Here is a 15,921-nt window from a genome sequence, read left to right on the forward strand (position 1 = left end):
TATAATTCAGGAACTAAATGTCTAAAGAACTGAATATGAAGGTTTATGTTATTGTACTGTTTCTCCTTTGATACCTAAGAGTTATATGATCACCAATGAAGCATAAAATAAATATTTTTCCACTGTCGTCTTTTTTCTTCTAGTCTCCATTCTCTTCCATTCCCTGTTCTGTAAGGCCTGTGGTGAAGGTCAAGCTAAAAGCATGAGTAAACACAGTAATTTATGGACACTGCATGTAATTGTAGTCTTCTGCTAGGACACAAGGAAGAAGGAGGCATGAAATCGCAGCGTGATATTTTTGGGAGTCTTATTAGGGACCCACATGGAAACAGTAGGCAACAAAGAGAGACAAGAGAAAGAGCACGGTCTGTATATCAATAGCTGAAAATCAATCATGCTGTAACTTCTGCCTTGATTATTATTATTATTATTATTATTATTAATAATAATAATATTATTTAGCCTCAATCTGCTGCAACGTGAAGCAGGGGGAATAAATCAAATGTTTTGCTGGATTAGAGACGAAACAACCTTCAAAACACACACCTCCTCTGATGTCGCTCCAAGCTTATAAAAAACAGAAAGACAAAAAACCAAAAAAGAAGCAAGTGTTCACCGCCACAGACACTAAATACACTTAAGTAACTTAGACAATGAATCAGAGGAGAGTTGATGGATACGAGGGCTTCACCTGCGTCACAAGTGTGTGATTCACTCCGGCCATTTGTTAAATTTTAGTCAGATTCTGTTATTGCCTCTGTTGACTTTACAGTTGAAGAGTTGGTTTAGGTTTATTTATTTAGCACACATTTATATTCAATGGTGCAAGGAGGGAACAAAGCTGATTGGCTTCCACCCCTGTCACTAATTACGACAAAACAAATTTATATGGCTAACAAATGAACATGGAGGAAAAAAGGAGATAAAGTGCATACATAATCAACGTTATATGAGCAAAAATTAGGAGATCAGTAACAAATAGAGACAATGGAAATAAGGTACACAAGACTCATAGATTGAAATCATAAAAAAGACAGAGTAAGGATGTGGGATATGGAGAGAGCGGGAAATTCAAGAAAAGTTAGCTGCTTTTTAAAGAGTGAATAGGAAGATATGGATCTTAGCGAAGGAAGTTGGTTTAGACTGTGTGGACTGGAGAACTCTCCATGGTGCTGATCTCAAAAAGCTGAGTTTAACCAGAGGCTGCTTTGTCTCACCAGTAAAATACCATGCAATAACACACTGTGTCTCTAATCATCGTCTTCCCCTGTTGATATTCTCCCATTAATATTTTCTGGTCTTGACTTCACTCCTAAAGCCAGAGAGCGACTGTGACTGCCGAGGTCAAGGTAGAGCAGTTACACTGTGTGGTCTTGTTGGCTGCAGACAGTGTTTATGCTTTTGCCAGGGTAACACATTTGTTGAGCATATCTCCTGCTTCTAATTGCTCTGGTGTCCTTAGTGCATTCATGCATGCCAGCTGTGGCAAGCAGCTTTCTCATCTTTACCAAACTGAAGAATGAAGATCTTTATAATACGAGGAAAGTTATTCAGAATAATAGAAGTTTGTCTGTAATCAGTGCTGATATTCTTACTGCTCTTTCTAAGAATAAAAGTGGTGCCATGTTGTCAGAAGAACCCCATAAAACTTTTTAAAGACGAAGTCAGGGTGAATAGCCAAAGAAGATATATGCTTTTATAGATAAGTATCTCATATTTCACAAGCTGCTTTTACAATAAAGTTGAGGGTGAGTATTGAGGATAAGTTGGAATTAATTAGGAAACCTATTAGGCTAAGTTGTACCAGAAAAGAATAAAAATCACAGAAGAGAAAATGAGACTGTAGGATCGGAGGCTCCTTAATGTTTCAAAACTGCAAAACCTAAAAGTCCTAAAGGTTTGAGCCACAACAAAGTTGAAGTAAATCTGAACACCAACACAGCAACAAAACATGAAGCAGTGATTCAGAGTGGCTGATTTCTTCTTCTTTTTTTAAATGAAACAATCTACTGAGATTTTTATGGGACCTCTGTAGTAGTGCACCTTGAATTGTTACATGTTATCACACTAGCAACAGTTCAGAGTGGCAATAGAAACAGAAAAGGCGATTTTACAGAACAGGAAAAACACTGTAATTGTTGTCAACACAAATCCTTTTCTCTAACTGGAACATTTCATAATTCCATCCGCTTAGAAAAACATATTCACCTGCGTTTTCCAGTGCTTTTCCCTCTGATTCCTCATTACATGATGATGGCAACAACATCTAATCAACATAATCGATCACACTTGATAGTTAAAAAGTCAACACAATTGCTGGAGAACTTGAAGAATTTGATTTTAACAATGTTAATGATCATTATAACATAATGTTAATACTGAGATAAACTCATACTTGAAGAATCAAGAATCCTTGGCTATGCAAAAATTCAAAAAGTCTTTTTTTTTTTTTTGTAATTCTGTTGATCTTTCTCTCTGCATCCGTCTATTCTGATGGTCTGCCAGACAGTTCCTTAGCAACTGAAAACACACATTATCCTTCGACAGCACCATTCCCTCACACTCCCACCCCAGCATCTCTGTTTCCCCAGGTCTTCCGCTAAAGAGGCAGAAAATGAGTTTCCTCTTTGATGTTGGGAGCATAATGCAAGCAGCGCCACGACGACTGTATACCACGGTGGTAATGGAGAACAAAGCCCAAGGAGGTGAGCGCAAGTGCGACCCTTGACTTTTCAATCCTCCTTTGCCTTTTCTTAATACTACCACCTACAATCACTATCACTTCTCATTAAAGGGCACTTCCCATTAGAGTGAGTCAGTCCATCTGAGTCTCTGGCCACAAGTCCAGGGTTATTCTCCATCAGTACCAGGCTGTATTCATTATACCTCCTCTTCTGCTTCACACTTTCCTATATTCAGAGTAATATCCTTGAAAAGGGCTGTAACATTCTAACAGAAAATGTGGTTTTGTCTATATTGAGAGGGGGTTTTGGATTAGTAAAGCCTCACAATCAACGGTAAAGCATCTGTCTATTGATTAAAACTCAAGGTCTGATTCAGGTGAAGATGGGTTGAAAAGTCTTTGGTGCCTTTTATGAAACTTTTCTGCCACTTGAATCAGAGACACAACAGATGCTTTAGAGCAATAATCCAGAAATATTCTACACAGATGGTCCTAAAAACCAATCACAGGAAAACTTCAGGTTGGTGCCAAATAACACCTTTGTAATCATTTTGATCATATAATGCAAAACACATATTGATAAGTTTCACTACAAAGCATAGGACAAACAAATTCACAGTCTCCATATGAAAAAAATAGTATAACATATGTATGTGGGTGGGTATAATAAGTCAGGAAAACAAGAAACAAAATGGAGAGAAAACAATATACACCAAATTGCATCAATCAAATTCTATTTTTTCTGTTTCCATGTGAATGTAGGATATTTCAGTATTTTCAAATTACAGTTTAAGAAAGAAAAATCTACTCAAATCTGCCGCAAGCATTTATCTCCGAAGGGCCTGCAAGGTTGGGAACTGTTTTTATAAAGAAGATTATAGGCTACTGAAAATCTGATCCCAGAGAATCTCACTCAAAAACGTGAAAAAAACACAAAACAGTTAGGCTATGTTTGTTTTGTTATGGTTTTTGGTATTTGCCATTTAAATCTAAAATACATGAAAATACCATTAGCCTACCGTTGCCGCTTACTCTAAAGCTGTGTCAAGTACCACTAATACGTTTCCACCTCACAAGACTTATCTCGTTTGTGAGACAATCCACCTGAAAATATTTGCCAATCGGCTTTAGTATTTTAAATACTGAAGCAGATTTAATGGATCTTACCTAAAGACCCAAACCCACAGTCACTCGGTTGCCAGTTTGTCTTTTGTCGTTTCCTGTGTTTTATGGAGTGTAAATCTTCTCTTATTTGGCACAATGTCTGGGCATGTAGTGGGTCCACAACAGAAGAAGAGTGAACACACAAACACACACTCTTCCGTTCTTGTCCATACTCAATGGGGTCAATGCAAGAGCAAACTCAGTGCACCAATCTAAACTGGACGGGTGTATATGACAGAGATGAAAACAAGAGAGCAGGGTAAATGGGGACCTTGGCTGATTTATAGCGTCTCTTCTCTGGATGAGAGGCCAGGTGTTTGGATGGCAGTAATCCCCGTCTCTCTCTGTCTCTCTATCAGCCAAAAGCAGAAGAGCTCTGCTGCAAAGATGGCCTCTTGGCCCAACTAGGCCTCGATTGGATTAACGTTGCTTTTAAAAAGAATTACTGGTGTTATCGGGTTCTGTGCCGGCGTTGGTTAGTGATTCATTTTCTTGAACCTGTGACAACTTTAGTTTTATCCTTTGTCTTACCAGACACTCTGAACTAAAATAGACTTGCTTCATGGAATTCAGCGCTTTCAAAGGTTGACACGTATAACACCCCCTAGTGATTTTCACAGAATAGAATAAAGTCAATAGACGACTTAGCATCGTTTCTATATCACTTATCCATCGCTGTGACAGTTTTGAAAGACCCCATGTTGGGTGAGTCTGCCTGGACCCAGAATTTAAAAAAATGATACTGTGACAAACTGCCCCCGCATTACAGAACCACAGTTAATGAACAATATATACAGTACAGTGTAAGTTGTTGCATTATTTTTGCTATGACCATATGGAAAATGATAAGGACATGGAGGAAATTGAGCTGTATATTACCATATTTCAAGTTGCTCCATGGGTTTTACCCCTCAAAAGCGCTTTTACATAAGTGCACCATGAAACTGTCTCACATTTATTTTGGTCTTGTGAATTCATGCATGAACTCTAGAAAGACATTAATGCCTTTATAAATCAACAATCAACAATACATTTCTTTATCAAGAATCTAATGTAGCTTGTTGCCAAATTTCACATCCACAAATGCAAATTTTCAAACAAGAAGTGACGTTTCGTAAATAAAAACGAAGCAGTGTTTATTTTTATTTTTTTTTGTTTTTTTTGTAGCTACTTTTAACCAATGTGTTTCTGTGGGGTTTTTTTTTATTTATTTTTTTAATAAAGGGTTTTTGTTTGTTTGTTTGTTTTGCCTTTAGTGAAGTGTTTGAAATAAATAACCCTAACCCTAAATATTTGTGTTTTCTGCTGACTTACCCCTCACACTCACTTTTGACGTTGAAGCATGTGATGGCCGTATACCGACGCGGCGGCGGCGTCAGGTAGGAGGCGTTTGGTCCACGCAAGAAAAAAAATGGCGTCCGGCCCCAACGAGAAAGAGAAGGAGAGAGAGCAGGACGGCCGGACACCTGTCGGCCCAACACGGCCAGATGCGCGCGTCAAAGTCCGCGGTTTTACCGGCGCTTCCTCTGTTGGATTATCACTTTGCTGACGGACCAACATCCGAGGGAAAGGAAACTTTACTTCGCCCTGTCCACTGGTGGAGCCCACGGGAGAAAGACCTCCGACACGGGAGAACAGCTGCGTTACTGTGAGGAGCTGCGGCAGGTTGTGTTTCCGGTTTGTGTGGATGGACTTAAGGTGAGCGCCTTTTTTTCTTCTTTTTTTCTGTCAAACCAACGTTGTTTGGACAGAGATCAAAGGAGGGAGTTGCCATTTAGCTGTTTGAAGACCAGAGTGGATTTAATCTGTTCATTTGAATTGACAGACATTAAAGGAGGAACAATTTAATCATAAATCACTCACTTAGCCTATCATATTAATTTGAAATAGACCTACTAATCTAACTGACCACAACAGTACAGCCAGAATATTCAAATTTTAGAATTTTATTTGCAGCCTGCAAATCATGTTCATGTTTTGATGTTGTGTTTTGGCCTGTTGCGCCACCCACCGCTCTCTCCCAATCACAGTGTCAGTAGCATTTCGGCCTCTGGGTTGCCAGTTAAGCTACTGTACCACTGAGCTGCAGCTACGGCTGGGGGATAAAACAATCTCCAATTGAGACTGCGATAAACTGTCCCAAAAAACTGTTGATCGATTTCGATTATCGGCTATGGTCATATTTGACGTCATGCATAAATGTGTAGAGGTATAAAATGGCGGTTTTTGACAGTAAAGCATGTAGTCGTTGTCCATGCATTCTTGGATATAACAATATTTCCTTGATATCACATGGCAGAAAAGCAGCCTGTTACTCTACCGTCTGATAGCCTACACCGCGTCCTGTCGTGAGCATATAGTTTGTTTGAGCTGCAGCAGCTGCAGCTAAAGCTAAAGGAAAGAATTACAAAGTCAAAGTTAGAAAAGAGGGAGGAAATGTGGTTAAAATGGTCTCATATGGTCTCAAAAGTCTCATATGTTGGCTCATCTACGGCATGAAGAATATGCACTAAGGCTCTTGTAGATGCAGGGTTACTGTGTGTGTGTGTGTGTGTGTGTGTGTGTGTGTGTGTGTGTGTGTGTGTGTGTGTGTGTGTGTGTGTGTGTGCCAGCACTGCGCACACACAGACACACACACACGGGGCATAGCGTCAGAGTGGTGAAGTGAAACAATAACCTGCAGATCACCTGAGTTGTTCACTGTGAGTCTTTGAGCAGTAAAACAGAGTAAAAACCTAAATATTCATCAACAACCTGTTCAACCTACAGAAACGTGAACATGGAGATATTTTGCTGTGATAATAGATGTACTAGCGGTGCTGTTGCTTCATCCCTCTCACTAATGCAGCCTACTTATTATAGAGAGGCATGGTCATCTTTACTTTGAGCCTGTAGAGACTGTGTGTGTGAGTCTCAGGGTACCATAGCCACAAAGCTGGAGAAGGGCAGAGGTTAGCGTGTAGCTGTCTGTCTGGCAACCTGGAGTCTGGGGGCGAGGGGAGGGGAGGGGAAACAACTGGCTGTAGTGTTTTGAATTTGACTGCAGCAACAGTTTTGGTTACAGTCTTACATTACAGCTCCTTTAATGCTGACTGTGGCCTGCATGAATTGAAGTTGTTTATTTTCAGCAGAGAAGCAAAGAGAGTGTCAGGGACTTTTGAGAGTTTCTTTTGAAAAGGGTTAGAGAATAAACAGTGAACCAAGCAACACATTAAACTCTCAGCATCAAAATATCTCTTTTTCTATTTCTATCAATTTCTTTCTTCTTCCGTTCCGAGGTTAGCGTGCTGACTATCTACAGTAGCTCATGTCGGTTTGCCCGGTCGACCCATCTTGTCACTTTTAGACAGTGAGTTGCCGTAGCGTCCAGTCTGTCCTGAAGTAGTAGCACATCTATAATCTCTTGTCCTGTAAATGTTACAGTAAGTTCACTCCCTTATAGAACAAAAATATGGAGATATGGTTTTTTTTTATAATATTTATGTTTTTTATTACACTATAAATTCAGAAATTGGTCCAATGATTACGTCCTTGCATGATTTGCCAAGTTTGTGCTATAGAATAATAACAAGTACACTTGATTATTTTTAACGTGGCCCACCCTTTCCACAAGAGAGCAGCTAATCAGTTTCTTGGATTTTCTTTTAAGTGCAGTGTCATATTATCAGTATGTGTCCTACGGTGACATTCATGTCTTCCCTTGATAATGGCTTGGTGGCTGACTCCGAGCACGGAAATGGTTTAGTTGTATCAGTGGAGATTTCTTATTTATTACCTTTCTGCTTCTCATGTCACTGACTTTGATTACAATGTTTGGACAGCATTTATCTAACTGGATCCACAGAAGACACATAAGGAATTTGTCTAAATTTACTAATGTTTATCTTTATATCAGCTACTGATTATTAAATAAAACTTGAATACGGTTAGAACTGTGTTCGGTGGAGTCGCACAGTCCATATTATGTGACTCACTGTGGGTGGAAAAGTGTTTGTGGACTCCAGCTACATTTACCAGACATTTTATCAGACAGACAGGATCCTGAGAAACGTTTCATCCTCAGTCTGTCATTGACTTTGATAGCTGAGCATTTCAAGAATCTGCACCAGTCTGCGTAACATCTAAAGTCATCTTGATAATGTCCCTGTTGTTCATCATCCTCAATTACAGCGATGATTAATGTTAAATGAGGTTTGCAGAAGTGAAATGGATAACATGGAAATGGCATTCCTTGTTCCGAATATTTGGGCAAATAGTTTCAATAACAAGAAATAGTTTAATAAGTAAGCGTGATATTTCTGATTCGAAATGCAACTCATACTCGGGGAAATGTCATCGCTTTTGGACTTTAAAGGAATCTATTAAATGAAATATCCAGTGGGCATTCAAGTCATGCAAACTGCAGTGTGAAAAGGTTTAAGACAATATAATCTATGGCTGGTATGAAGGAAAACAACTTTTATGCGCGAGTGTAATGAATACTTATGAGATGTCCAATGGCAACTGAAAAAAAATAGCGTGGTTTTCCACAGCTATACCTGAGACACAGAGGACCTGACTTTGCAAGGGCAAAGTCAGTAATCCTGTCACATGCTGATTGGTTCGAATGCATCTGAATGACAGCGCTCACCTCATCAGGTATAAGTTCATGTTTGTGTGCACTCCACTTGAGTCTGAGTTGCATTCTAAAGAAAGCTCGATGTTCACATTAGCATCCCCCATGGAGCCCCGGCAGAGACATCCTGGTCATTAGCATGCAGCTCTCACTCTCACCTCCCTGCGCTCAAACTGACTGACAATTATAAACAGGAGGTAATTTTCCATCGGTACAACAACGTACATAGGTTTACTTCAAATCTATTCAGTGTTTGCGTGTGTTTTGGTCGCCCATAGTACTCAGAGCTATTATCTTTAACGAACGACTTTGTGTTCTCATTTAAACGAAACAAATCATACGGTGTTCTGTTATTGGTGTGGAAAAAAGTCTAACTACTGATGGAGTATAATAGATAAATGGTGACTTTTTTGCCTTCTGGGTTGTTGGCTGTTCATTTGAAGAATAGAATAAATTATTTATATTTCTGATAATTAACTGTTAGACATAACAGACAATAGAATTAGTGGCAAATAAGGGCATGTACTAATAAGGCTGGAGTGGCTCATAACTGTACAGAGATGAGAGTTGGCTAGTGTGTATGTGTGTGTTTGGGGTGTAAAACACACCAACAGTATAAACTGTGAAACATTTTAACCGGGGAAAAAAAAAAAAAAAAAAAATTGAAGGTGAAAATCCTCTCACATCCGGCAGCTCCCACTGAGTTCCTGTTTCACGGGCGGTGGTGACATCATTGCTGTTGTTGTGTACACTTACGGTCTTGATCAAGCTGTGGGGAACTTTTTCTTTTTTCATGAATGTTCTCGTGTGGAAGTTGCAGTTAGTGAATTTGTGAACTGTGGCTTATTGAGAGTGTAAATGAATGAGGCATTTTCTTGTTTTGTACTGTGCTGCACTTTACATTACTGTTAACCTTTAATACGAAATGTTGAGATCTATTATGACTTGTAAATAGAAAGATACCAAGGCTTGTGCAATTAATTTCTATATATTTTCTGTTACTGATTTGATCATGTAGCATTAGATACGAGGATATGAGGACCTCATAGTTGTTCATTAGTTCAGCATTGTAATAGGTTGAATGATAAGCACTTAACTAAGGTTAATGTAGCATTATGAGACAGTGGGCCAAACTGGCCGCTGGGTAATAATAAAATAGGTTCAATTGCATAATGATTGAAATTGTGGCTGATATCAGGTTAATTCATACACTCATTTTCCTTTAGACTGCAAGAAGGGATTGTGCTTTATTGCATTCAGCATCGTCTTTGATCTGATTCTGTGGCTATTGACACAGACCTGTAATGTTTCTAAAGGCCTGTTATATTTTACATAATCTACATTGGACCAATTTTCACCACACAACAATTGTATGTGGTCACAGAGCAATTGGTGCTCAGTCTTTTCTGTAACATGAACTGTAAGAAATTTCTTTAAGAAAGATGCTGAGATGACTTTTAAAAATGCCCTGCCAGATGTAATTTCCTCAAGCAATTGAGGATTTATTTGCCCAAATAAATTGCAATGTCTGATACATTAAATGTAAATGAGCTTCTTAATTTGAAAAAAAAAAGTGTTTCGAATGTTGATTTGAGGAAGAAAGAAAAGGGACATGTTACAAGTAACGTTGATTCAGCTGTAGTCTGTGTTAAAGGAGGGGAAATTGTGTTGCATTGTGTTCACGCATTTCATTAGAAACACCTGTACACCTGCTATTCAGGCAAATATCCAATCAGCCATGTCGTGCAGCATTACAATTTACACAGTCATGCAGATAAAGGTCAGAAGCTTCAGTTAATGTTTATATCAGACATACAAATGGGGTAAAAATGTGATGATGCTATGGGATTGTTGGTACCAGAGTATGTTAACCTTGCAATAATCCATTTTTCTATCTTGGTAACCCATCTAATCCATTGGTTTTAAACCAATCAGCATCCATGAGAGTGGAACTACAAACAGCTGTGGACAAGTGACTGTCTGAATTTCCGTAAAAGGACCTTTCATGCGTTGATTTTCCCTTTAAAAATAGCAAAAAAAATTTTTTAAAAATCATTGAATAGAGTGCTAACCAGCTATCGTAGCTCTTCAGAATGCAGCTTGTTGTTGTATTGTGTTTCCTCTTTGGTGCCATCCTTACCACATCATACAGTATGATCGACAGATGGTTCACTCCAATCACCTGCCAATATTTTTTGAAAGCGGCAGCCTTTTTCCAGTTTCCAATGAAGGCCTCCCTGATGGTTCCGTGTATCAAACCATCTGGCGCATCATGTTAAGACAACTGCGGATCTCCTGGGATAGTTCACGTGCAAATATCTTCACTCACGGCCGAGCAAAATATGAAAAAACATCCAGTGAGCAGCAGTTCTGCAGACAGAAAGGCTTTTGTTGCTGAGGGAGGTCAAATGAGAATGTCTGGTTGGAGCTGATAGAAACACGCATGGCCACTTTTTTCAAAATGTGGGGAGCATCTCCGAACACTTCAAACACTGAGGTGGGTGAGCTATGAAAAGCAGACGACTAAGACCGTTTCCAAGAGCAGAAACCTGAGGTTGCAGTTGAAAACTGGAAAAAAATACTTGATGTGGTTTGATGAATCTGGATTTCTGCTGAGGCAACAGATGGTTGGGTCAGAACTTGGCATAAACAAAATGAAATCACAGACTCAACCTTGACTTGAGTCTAGAGTCCTGGCTGGTGGTGGTGTAGTGGCAGACTCCAGCCTCTTTAATACCAATCAATCATGGTTTGAATGCCAAAGTATAGTTGCTGCCCAAAGAGCATAGTATCTCTGTATGCCCAAAATTTACCATCGTCCAACGGCTACTTCCACCTATCGTCATCTCAAACTGGTTTCATGAACTTGACGATGAGTTATATGACTTCTTCTTGTGATGAGATCAGAATCACTTAGGATGTGGTAGAGCAGCAGGTTGGCAGGTTGTGCAGCTGACGAATCTGCAGAAATATGGTCAGGATGGACACACCAGCAGTGAATGCTTCTAACATCTTGTGCAAAGAACTGAGGATGGGCAAAGAGAGGCCGTGTATGTCACCATTTGTTAGAAAAACTGGAGGGCATAGGTCTGTTTGTTAAAGAAAGACTTGTGAATGAAATTATTCTTTGCATGTTCCTCATTGTCTCCATCAGAGCAGACATGTGTTTTTGTGGGAGCTGGCTTGGGAGACAGTACAGTGCATGAATAGAAATAATTATTGATGTTCTCACCTTGTTATGTAACAATTATACTGAAAGTGGAAGTACTTATATGACACAGAAGTTGTGATTAGCATTTTTTTTTTAAATATACTGTAGATGCAGCTACTAGCTCATTCAATTGCTAATGCATTCACCACAAGAGAACGGCACTTGAAAATAATCTAAAGGTTTTTTTGTTGTTGTTGCAGCTCAGATGAAACACTAAGAGCATTCTCCTCTGCACCAAATGACCCTAAACATAAACAAGAGCAACTGAGTGCCTCTCTCATCCGGACATTTTTACCTACAAACGGTACATAATATGGAAGTAATGGCCACTTATTGTGACACAATCACATTTACATGTGTTTTCTGAATCATTTGATCTGTGTGAATTTTGAACACACTTTCTTTGCATTAGAATAAAATCGATAGATTATCTGCAACATTTAAAAGTAGAGTGAATTTAGCTTCTTTCATCTATAAGATTTCCATAATATATGTTGATAAATACTATTACATTATGAAGCAATATGTGTTTTATACACTGTTGAAAAATATCTCAGTTAATTTCAATTGAGTAAGTGAAAACAGATCTTTGTTTTACAATGTCATGTCATAGTATTTGCTTAAATTTGAAAACATTGGGACCCAGTGGAGAGAAGCTATAGGACCGGAGTCATGTGGACCCTCCCCTAGTAACCAGTCAGGCGCTGGGCTGCAGCACAGCTCACAGTGCTTGGGATGGAAAAAGTCAAATCTGATTGACTTAGAAATTATAATGAAATGGTAATAGGTGTGATTTGTAGGCTGGTTAATGATGTTGTGCTTTTCAATGCATCTTGCGTAGTAAGGCGCACGCGTCTAATCAAAATTGGTCTTAATTGAATGTAGAGAATGTAAAATTCATGATTAAAAATAAACACTAAAGAATACTGGTTGTCGAATTAATAGTGAGCTCTGAGGCAGCTGCCTCTTTGTTGACATGTTGGTGCAAAGTGCTGGATATAGAGGAATAGATTTTTCTCTCCTGGAGGCTCACAGTAGTTGTGAACCTTTTGCAGCAGGGCTTTTTGGAGAGAGCTGCCATTGTTAATTGGAAAATGGGTTGAGGTGGAAGATACCACAAAAAAAAAGCAGCAGCACCAAGGTCCATGGAGGTATTAAAGCTTAACACGGGCATAATTCTGATTTTGGCTTATCGCCATTGTCGGCTTACAGTACAGCAGCTGAAAAAACAGTGGTAACTTTCACATATCAACACCTTACCACTTGGTGAGATGCCATTCTTGTTTTAGAGCCATATTACAGCAAAGCAAAGAGGCAAAGTGGCTCCTTTATATGATAAAAACTGACACTTTACAGGTACTGTTGTCGCCCCATGTTGCGCTTTAAATGGCCATCCAATATAATTGTTGTACATGTTTACATGAGGCTGTTTTGAACATATAAACCACAACCAGCCCCTCCACTATACCAACTGCCACCTCCTCAAATTAATCCACTGAGCTTGCGCATGACCTGAATCAAAACATTGTACAAGGTGCCTTTATTAAACAGCTTGTTACTCAGTCAAAACAATTAGGGCCGTGCATTACAGAAGTGGTATCCTGGCAACTGGGTATGCGAAGTGCAGAAATAGAAAGAGACAAGAGAGAGAAGGGCCCGTACATGCTGCCATAACTGATTTGTTAAATTTGACTTCATGCCTGTTGATCTGCTTATTTATCTTGTATTGATGCTGTCTGCAATAAGGTAAGGCCGCAGGAAGTTTGTGCTGAGACTGAGACTGATGGTTTGTGTCCAAGTTGCAAAGCAGAGCCGTGACTGTGAGTCCAACCCACAGGCTCCAGATAGAGCCGAGCGGTGCTGCAGGGACTTGCTACAGAAGATAATTTTGACAGTGGCTGGAGGGCTTTTCCCTACTGTTATTTAGTATTCCCACCACATACACACACACCAGTGCATGTGCATGTGCATGTGGAGCCACTACTTCTTTCCAATTCTCGCTTTCACACACACACACGCAGTGAGTGACACACCTCCCATCATCTCTCTGTGCTTTCTAGGAGAAGAGATTGGTTTCTTTTTTGATGTGGAGTGAGCCCCTGACAATGAAGTGTAATTAGGCTGCACACTTTGCGCTACCATTTGAATTGTGCTGTGCAGCTAAAAGCTTAGAGAACACATATGCCCGCGGATTACAATAAAACATAAGACAAACACTCACAGAAATTATTATTTACTTTTTGCAGGGATATTTTGGTAACCGACACAAAGAAACACCACTCTTGTCTTTTGTCAGTTTTGTGACTGTCCTATCTTGAGATGCCATGATTATTTTTCTTTAAATGTACACAACTCCTTTAGGCTAAACAATGCTGTTTTTTTTAAATACATAAATGGATGGCATGCTCATGAAATGGAAGAAGAATTGTGCGCTAAACAACATTATTTGGCCATTAATTAGATTATTCTTGTGTTTTGACCTTTACCAAAGGGTTAAAATAGATTAAATTTATATTAGGAGGTTAATGGACAATGTCTTTATTGCTAAACTAAATGAAAACACATTAAAAACGACACCCACAGATGTAATGGTGCACAAGCACTCAACATGTGCGCGCGCACACACACACACACACTAGCTGCTCTTAGATACACATCATTAGGCAGAGCAGGTTTTAAAGTGGCAGTTTAGGATGACTTGTCACTCACTCTGCTGCCTCCACCTTGCTACACTCGGGGCTGCCAGGCCGCTATAACGACAGGAGCAGCGGCGCCCGGCACCACTCCATGCTAACAGCTAAGCAGAACATAAGGTGACATTGACACAGTCATTGCACCAGCTCCGGTCCTACCCATGACGTCAGTGTCCTTCGACAGAGAGCACACAGGATGGGGGCTGTAGCTGAATCATGTGATCAGCCATCCCTATCCCTATTTGTCAGCGTCTTGGCTGTAACGCTTCTACCTGTATATTAGGATTGGGAGGAGGAGTGTGAGGGGATGGGTGTGTTTGATGCATGAGAGCAGCGTACGACAAGAACCATCCAAAGACAGAATGAGAGAGACGGCGACAGTAAAGGAGGGAGAGGGAGAGTGTTGTCTGGATGCAGCACCTGGAGTAGAGTACGGAGGTTCTCTGCCATCAGTCATGAAGCATCCATAAAGCATGCAGAGATAAGGTTAAACAGCATTTAAAGCACATGGTTATAAATGGTTGACCATGACCTTAAAGTCTCAAGGGAGGAATAGGAGAAAAAAAATGAAGCAGAGAGAAAGGAGCGAGAGGTAGAAATCCAAAGTAATGAATGTAAAAACACAGAAAAGGACAAGAAAAAGGACAGAAATGAGAGAATGTAAAAGTGTGATATAAAAGGAGGTTAAAGACATCCTGTCCAGAGTGAGGCTCAGTGCAAAAAAGAAAGTGTCAACGTGATGATACCGTACATATAGAGGTTAATGGAGAGCATGAGGAAGAACAGGAACAGAGGTTTAGAGAAATGAAAAGGCAGTTGACTTTGTTCTGTTACTCCTGTTGCGTTTCCTCAACGCAGGAAAATAAATGAATATGACAAGAATGTGACCCCCGCAGGGCCGCCACACTTCTCATGTGTTTTCAACAACAACAACCAAAAAAAAAAAACCGTGCATCACTGAATTAATCAAAGTGAGATAATGAATATCATCGAACCGCTTTGCACAAAAGAGAGAGAAAAAAAAAGAAATTCTCCTTTCAAAACCTCTGATCCTCAACAACTTCCTGTGCTCTCCCTCGTCTCTGTTGAGGTTGTGAGAGCAAGTAATTATTTTTAATGTATGCACACAGTGAAATTTTTTATTTGTTTTGGAGTTATGTTCAACACTCACCTCTGTCGTGATGCATTTTAAACAAACAGATTTGCTTAGCGTTGCGGCGTACCTCTGCTCCCCGTTTTCCACCTGTATGTGCTGTCACCGAGTCAAATACAATGTCAGATCTAATTGAGTTGCGAAGCTGTTTTTCGCAAACTGTTACAACTGGAGGGTGGTGGTGGCATGCTTGTCAATAAAACTCCATTAAAATGAACACATCATAATTACTGCCTCTATTATCCTTCAAGATCTAGGACAGAGGCACCCCCTTGAAATTGGCTGACTAACTACTCCATATGTGCGCGGCCAATAGAAGTAATTGTCCTTGTGTGTCGCTGTGACATGTAAACAGAGTCATATCAGAGTTTGTCACTAAAACAATCAATTTCAAGGTGCTCC

The 15,921-nt window shown here is 39.7% G+C and overlaps 1 protein-coding gene across 1 annotated transcript in view; it reads right to left on the minus strand.

Moving 5' to 3' along the window:
• Positions 1 to 462: 462 nt before the first annotated feature.
• Positions 463 to 15,921, minus strand: part of LOC311007904 (F-box/LRR-repeat protein 3-like) — a 354,496-nt gene continuing 339,037 nt past the window's right edge. The window contains exon 7 of the transcript XR_014596442.1: positions 463 to 472. The gene's annotated coding sequence lies outside the window, so the exon portion shown is untranslated. The remainder of the gene's footprint in view (positions 473 to 15,921) is intronic.

Source organism: Trachurus trachurus, assembly GCF_905171665.1.
Source record: "Trachurus trachurus genome assembly, chromosome: 3".
In the NCBI taxonomy this organism is placed as follows: Eukaryota; Metazoa; Chordata; class Actinopteri; order Carangiformes; family Carangidae; genus Trachurus; species Trachurus trachurus.